This window comes from Limulus polyphemus, unplaced genomic scaffold (genome assembly GCF_000517525.1).
Source record: "Limulus polyphemus unplaced genomic scaffold, Limulus_polyphemus-2.1.2 Scaffold1146, whole genome shotgun sequence".
In the NCBI taxonomy this organism is placed as follows: domain Eukaryota; kingdom Metazoa; phylum Arthropoda; class Merostomata; order Xiphosura; family Limulidae; genus Limulus; species Limulus polyphemus.
Genome location: NW_013666756.1, coordinates 116,759 through 124,489, shown reverse-complemented (window position 1 = coordinate 124,489; position 7,731 = coordinate 116,759). Strand labels below are relative to the sequence as shown.

At 33.8% G+C, this 7,731-nt stretch overlaps 1 long non-coding RNA gene across 9 annotated transcripts in view; it reads right to left on the bottom strand.

The window, feature by feature from the left end:
* The window catches only part of LOC106462339, an 80,317-nt gene that overhangs the window by 3,519 nt on the left and 69,067 nt on the right, over positions 1-7,731 (bottom strand). Inside the window, exons 1-4 of one of the 9 annotated variants that reach the window (XR_002611218.1) lie at positions 7,363-7,532; positions 4,068-4,202; positions 3,443-3,520; positions 263-464 (exon numbers count right to left, since the gene is read on the bottom strand). This is a non-coding gene — a long non-coding RNA (uncharacterized LOC106462339). Of the gene's footprint in view, positions 1-262; positions 465-3,442; positions 3,521-4,067; positions 4,203-6,755; positions 6,965-6,994; positions 7,152-7,362; positions 7,533-7,731 lie in introns of those variants that run through there. The other 8 variants (XR_002611220.1, XR_002611217.1, XR_002611221.1 and 5 more) reach the window with 8 other exon arrangements.

The following is a 7,731-nucleotide window of genomic DNA, read 5'->3' as shown; positions in this document are numbered from 1 at the left end:
AAAAAATCCTCCAGTTAAGGATCACGTTCTTACATTTACTTTTCTAATTTAACATACTTAATTGTATTTTTCAGAATGAGAATATTAATTATAAAAGGTATTGTTATATTTGGCTCAAAAGTCTTTTATGAGAGCTTTTTTTTTTTTTTTTTTTACTATTATGTTCCTCAAATAGAAGTGAATATTTTCTGCAGATTCCAGTGGGACACAAGTGAGGAAAGTTTAAGCTCTGCTGTCATCCAACTTCTTTGCATGTACTTACATTTTCAGCTGCTTTTAGCCATTATTTATATCTTCTCACGAAAATGATGAGTAAGTGTGACAAACCCTCTTCCTGGAGCAGACGTTTCCTTATCACATACTGACAAACATCATCTTCTTTTGCAAGATTGAAGAGTTTTCTCTCTTAGGACCAAGACAACGAGGGATGGTCGTGTCAGTCAAACCAGGAATATATTGTTCATCTGTTTGTAGGAACACAGACAACAGTTTAAATCATTTAGTTTAATTAAAATATTTAATGTGTTTAGTTATAGGTTTTTTGGCTTTCATTTTCTATCAGGCAAAATCCAACTTCTGATGTAAAACTTGCCAGCAACTAAGAAGAATCAGTTAAGGGTCAGGAGTTAAGTACTTGAACCCACAATGTCTCAACTCCAACTACCTTTCGCTGTCTGCAGCCAGTTGTGGGAAGGCAGTTACCCTTAATATTTAGAAATAACTTTAATGTAGAATTAAACCAACCCTATAAAACTTCTACAAAGTAAAACTCCCAATCTCCACCATTTATCTGATGTTATAAATGATAATATAATATTATTACAGTAGAACTAAGCCAACCTTAATTTCTAGAGAGCTCCCAACCTCCATCCTTTTATTTGATATTATAAATAGTAAGGGTCTTTTATTTTTGCTTAACATCATTTATAATATCAAATAAAATGGTGGAGGTTCAGAGTTGTAGTATCTCACTTATGATAATAATTTTGCAAAACAATTTTAAATACAAACTGCATCAATTATACTAAAAAAATTAGCATATGAATAAAATTTAGGTATTCCTTAGTTTCATGAAGATGTTAATACTGAGAGAAAAATAAATTTCATTCTATACCATTACTTGTGTCTAACAGCTTGTAAGTTTATGTAAATACAACATTTTTTAAAGAATACAGTTATCCTGGATGAATTCCTCTGGTGACAACAGTGATTCCCCAGAGAAAACAATTTCATTAATTTATCGGAACAAGAACGATTTATTTATAAACTGAATACCAAAAGTTAAATGGCAGGGTTTTGAAATGATAAACAATTCTTTGATGTAAAAGATGAAGAAACTAATGCAAAGACGTGTGAATTGATGTGTTTAAATAAGTATTCTCAATAACCACTTTCATAACCCAACAACCATGCTAAAGGAACTTGTGTGAAATTCAAATTGGTTGCATCATGAAAGAAGGAATGTTGAGATAATGATTGAGATGGGAAAGATCTAATACTGATCTCCAATTTCCTGTTTCCCTGGTGACCACAAAAAAGATGAGAATAGAATCCTAGGGAAAACCAAAAGTACTAGTTCAATAGTCCTGTGTAACATGCTGATTCAAATGGTGACCATGAAGTGGATTGCCTGCAAGATCCAAAAGAGGAGGAGGAGGAGGAAGTGGATGAAATTAGGTACAAAAACCAACATGAAGCACCTGTTGAACCCAATAGTCTTGAAGTCAAGGAGTCCACACAAAAATGCATAATCCCAAATGTCATCCCACAAAAGGACAGAAATGGAGCACAGTCAGGGTCTTGGTTAAGATGGCCCAAACTATTTGGATTACCATTTCCTAACACTAAAGGAGCAAGAAACGTTACATGTAGAAGGTCAATGAGTAATGCAGTAGTATGATGAGTATTACTTAGATGTTGATCAGAAAGATGATGACCTGAGGTTAACCTTGAAGCTACAGCCCTAATCGGTTCTTCCTGATGAGCTTCCCCTGACTGAGTAAGCAACTCAGGATTATCATGCTAGCCTTCTGACAAAAGAGATCAAGTAAATATGTTCTGCAACCCAAGAAACATGCAAGTCTGACTTGCTCCTGAGAAAAGAATCAGGAGAATGATTATAGCTTACAACCAATGATTGATCAGATAAGGAAAGACTCAAAATTAGCATAACTGTGGCATTGACATCAAGACAAGGCAGAAGAACCCCCCTCCATACCTGATAAGAGTGTCTAAAGTTTGAGTTCATAAATGAATAATGAAAAAGTCAGTAGAAAGAGAAATGTGGCAAAAAGAATGGTACAAAGAACCTTTATTTCAAAAACCATCAACTATAACTTGAATGTTGGGGGAAGGAAAAAAAAATAAGGATTCAAGAATGGTATTCAGTAGCAGCACACTGGACCCCTCAGGTGTAACAGAAACAGGTTAACAATGTAAAATGTTACATGTCTGGGAAAAATATAAAAACAATGTCAATGAAAGCTTCATCAGGACTAGGGCTGGCTGGGAAATCCTGCTCCTCTCCTCCACAAGAAAAGAAGAAAGAGGGTTGTGAGCCATCCTATTAGCATCCAAGAAACTGTGATACTTGCAAAGGACACCCTCAAAAGACTGCCTGAATGGTGTGAATACATTAACCTATAAATACCAACAATGCAGTGACTAGAATTCCCTGTACACTCAAGAAAGACTGCTGAAATAATTATTCAGCAAAAGGTACAGGAACAGAAATATTAGCTTAAATTTCAGAATCAGAGTAAAAAAAAAATTGCAAGATGTAAACAGCATCACTGCTAATGAGAAATCTACCTTGTAGCAGGAAAGCAGAGATTATATAAGATCCATAGTCAGTAAGTCACGTGGAAGGTGCAGTATTATAGGCAAGTTATGTATACTGTATACAGATACGTAAAGGACATTCAGAAGTTTTGAGGCACACAATGGTTAACAGTATGAGTTCAAAACTAACAAGGAAAAGTTTTCAATATTTCCGAAGTAAGTCTGCCTGATTGGACATTAAATGGATTCCAGATAACTGGCTAACATAAAATATACAAAAATACCTCTCTGGATTAAAATTTTACAAGAATTTTTGGAACTGATTATACTGTCAATTATACTAAAAACAGAAAGAAAAAAAAATCATAACATGTGGTTGAAAGAATGGTTTACCTTTTGAACATACAGTAAATTTTATCCATCCTATTTTTAAGTCAACAATAAAATGACTGTTAGAAAGGTATTACTAAAACTTGAAGTATCAAAGAAACTGCATTTTTTTTCTCTAGTTTAAGTCATGTAATTTACATTTTCTAGTAAGAACAAAGGAAATCACACTCAGGTTTGAATCAACTATACACCCCCTCACTGATATGCACTTTCATTCTCCAGTTCTACTAGGTCTGTAGCAGGAGTGTCCTTTTGACAACAGGATCCTCACCTGCTCAACTGTTAACACACCTTGTTTCATTGGGAACCCTTGTTTGTCATTGCCTCCACTTCTTCTCACAACAAAGCCCTAAACAAGTGTATGAAATAAAACAAGGATTATCTTAAAAACTCCATTTTAAACCACAGTTCCAACTACTATTATAACATTAATATATTATTTACAACTTACAATATTTTATTTAATTAAAAGATTTATTTAACATTCTAAGTTTATTCTACGGCACCATTTTTACAATTAGCAAAACATCTATAAAAAATAGTCTCTCCAAATGTTTTGAAGTTAAAATGATACAAAGAAACTCTGTATGCAACAAAGTGTTGATGATGACTGATAAAATTCAAACTATCATCTATTTTGTCTAAAATGATACTTAGCATAAAAATAAGTATTTTATATCTGTGTCAAATGGGCTTACTAAGATTATATAGGTAAGCCCTTAATAAAGCAACATTATATAAAAAGTGGTGTGTCATAGCTATGTTTAGTAAATACACAGTACTAGCTATGGTCTAGTATGAAGAATAAACAAATTAGTCTAAACATTTTGGGGACTTTCCAAAAACATTAAACATCTGTTTTACCAAGTTTTGCAAAAACAAAATATATACACTACCCTCCATTCATCACCTAAGGCATCAGCATCCACCTCTTGGCCTATTCGCTTTTCATACAAAATGCAAAGTTTATGTTCATCATCTACTTCTTCTATGAGCTTTTGGCAACCAGTAACTGGGTGTGCTATGTATAGCTGAAAAGAAAAATATTTGAAATATATGTTATAAACCAAAAACTTCATGGACAAAAATGAACAACAACAAAATTTTCTTCTAAGTTACTTGCGAGTCGGTTTAATTTCAAAACTGATAAAGAATGAAAAAAGTATTTTCCTTATGGAGTTTGCTTGAGGGTAACTTATAGATAGCTTTGAGAAAGATTGTGCCATTAAAAAGGGAAAAAAATCAGACTAGGAGAAGAAATCAAGGAAATAAAACAGGAATGGGATAGAGTTAAAAGTTGCTTTCAGAGAGAACAAGATGAATGCTAGGTTTACAATGGTTTATATTGTATAGTAATGAAAACAAAAGGACTATAGAGGCAGGTTCAGTTAGCATTAAAGTAACTATATTTTAATACATTTGAACCTTTGGCTACTTGAAATACAGAAGGTAATGATCAAGAGGTGGAAAGACTAGGGTTAGCAGTTGCTTGCCATATGCTAAAGTAGAAGATATTCAGTGTCAGTAGCAAATTTCAGTGTCATTTTCAAGATAATACATAAATAATTAGGGCACAGATTAATCTGATTATAAAACATATTGGGGTTACCTGTAGAAGATATGTTCAACAGAACGTCATTAGCCAGCATTTGAAAAATACAGTTCAAGTCTTCATATACAGCATGTATCTATTAATAACCTTGTATGCTGTACACTGCACATACTTACACTGTATATAGTTCTTACACAATGCTCTAGTTTGGAAGATTAAGAATAGCTAAGCTTTTACAGTTTTTCATCCAACTGCTTTCCAAGAGTGGCCTGTTCTTCAATTTTGTCTCTCACACTTTTTCTAAGGCTATTGGAGGTGGTGATCAAAGAAATTTTCATCTGTGTTTCAGTCTTCTTTGCATATTCACCTGCTAAAGTTGTCATAGGTTCAATGTCTTTATTGATGATAGCCTTTTTTCTCTTCATATCACTAATGTCATCATCCAAATCTTTTCTCTTCTTTCTTTTATTTCTCTGCCTCTACTTTATGTTTCTGGTCCCTAAGGTAGGTATTGTATCTGCTGAAAGCACTGCCAACATTAACAAGCATTTTGGATGCAATTTCCACTTTTTTAACTCCGCTTGCATCTCTCACACTGTCAAGGGCAATGAGGGTTCTTTTCATCCATGTTCACTTCTTCAACTTTGTTTATTGAGAAAACCTTTCTACTGTTGCTTGTCTGTAAGAAGCAGTGTTTTCACAGTTTGCCAGAGATGGGAGGATTGTTTGTGACAAGTCAGTCATAAAAAAATGAGTCAAGGTAATCAGTACTTCTTGAAAATGAGCTGAGTGACCCATTACTCACAGCTTAATCTACAGATAAAGAGAATTCATTGAGTAACGAATCACAGAATTCTTTTAATTTTGCTTCTGCTTGTGTCTTGCTTCCTAGAATAGTATTAGGGTCAAGGCATGCTATGTCCTTAACAAGGGAGTATTGAAGGGGAGACTTTGTCAAGAACTTATCAATAAAAAAAGCAAGAGTGGCTTTGCAGGCATCCTTAAACTCCTAAACTTGAAGTTCATTCACTCTCTTGTTCTTCTTTAGTTTATTCGACATTGTCTCTGCCACAAAGCCAGTTGAAACTTTGTAATTTGTGACACAGTTTGATGAGTCAGTCACTTTAAGTGACACCAGATGTTTCAATATTGTGATTTTTCTATCTTAGCTGGGTTTACAAACTCCTTTAAGAGGCTGATGGTAATAGTATTCAAATCGTGGTGGGCAAAGGGTGACATTGGTTTGTCCGTTTGATATTCTGTCAGGAAGGGCTCAGCCTGCTTAGATATTGAGATGAAGAATGCCAGCTTTTCTGGAAAAAACACATCTTTCATTATAGCTTCTTTTACAGTTTGAAAGCCTTCTGTCTTGAGGTCTGAACCAGTAGATTTTATGACATTCTCCACATAGGTTCTGAGATGATCGTGTAGATCTAAGGCCCTGTGAGCAACTTTGGCATTTTCCTACCATCTCTGTTTGCAAAATTCAAGCAGAAAGGTAGATGTCCCCATTACACTAATAAAGTTCTCTCTTCTTGCTGGAGTATCATGGAAAAGCGTATACATTCCCTTCAAGATTTTATCCAGTTTCCAATCACAGCAACCATCACATTGTTGCATGCACCATGAACTCTGTGAAGTCCACAACTCCCTGCATTTAATAATGTTACACCAAAATCAGTTTCCAGAGACGTATCAATCTTGTCATGGAAAGACTAGCTTCATTATTAGTTTACACTTTTTATATTTCGATGAATTTTAGAGAGAAAAACAAAGTATCTTTGTGCATTTATTTTGATGTAAACGATTCATCTTTTAACTTTAAGTACTCAAAAAAATGGTTGCGTTGAAGTGTGGTATTTTTGGAAATAAGGACTTTACAATGCATGTACACTTCTGTAAGAAACATTCAAGTATCAAACGATTCATAATTACAAATCCTGGGACAAATTAATTATTGAACTTGCTGTTAAAATCAAATGCATGGCATAAGAAAACCGCACGTAACATGCACTGATGCAGGTAATCTTACCTGTGTTATCAAGCTACTTTGTACTTCTATAAGTTTTAATAATTATTAGGAAAAATTAGGTTTCCAGTCATCTTTATTTCAGTTTTCAGAGTTTAAGTTTAAAAGAGCAACTCATCGTATTTACCTTAATTTTTCAGAGTTTTGACTACAAATTACAATACGACATGAGTACATTAGAGTGATTAGATAATAGAGGAACGTAACAATTCACGTTAAATCTCGACCTTTCGAGAACTTACCTTGCCAAATGATGGCGCTAAGCAACTGTTGTAAACAAATACCCAATATTGTGAAAAATGTCACTTGTGCTGCAGATTTTTTTTTGTTGTTGTTTCTTTCTCTCACCCGAAAGATATCTGCTGTCAAAATGACTTTTGTCACAAATATTAAGCGTTTTTGATTCCAGTACATATCCAGCTTTCGGGGTTTAAACTATAAATGTGAATATCTTAAGTAACAGAAAAAATACTTAGGCCTAACTGTTAGCAGTGTAGGTTATAATTGTTTGTAATGGGTTTCGTATGTTATTTTATTCTCATAATGCTTTTATTTTAGGTTTTTCTTTTTAAAATTTTAGCAAGATACCTTTTTCACTGATAATACTTACCCTCGGCTCTATTGCTTAATCTCATCCAAAAGCCTGAGCAACACTAGCACAGTATCACTACAATCACTAGTACTACTAGTAGTAATACTAATAGTATTATTATTATTAATATTACTATTACTGTTAGCACTAACGACAATTAATGGCTGAGCTGTTAACAAACAAATGCGTTCTTATGTTTTTCAAAAGAAGATATATATCTGACTGAGCATCTTATGAGAAATGTTAGAATTGATTTGAATCATGTAGAAAGACTGATAATGAAGTAGACAGTGGTAAGTAGAAAGACTGATAATGAAGTAGACAGTGGTAAGTAGAAAGACTGATAATGAAGTAGACAGTGGTAAGTAGAAAGACTGAGAGATGAGA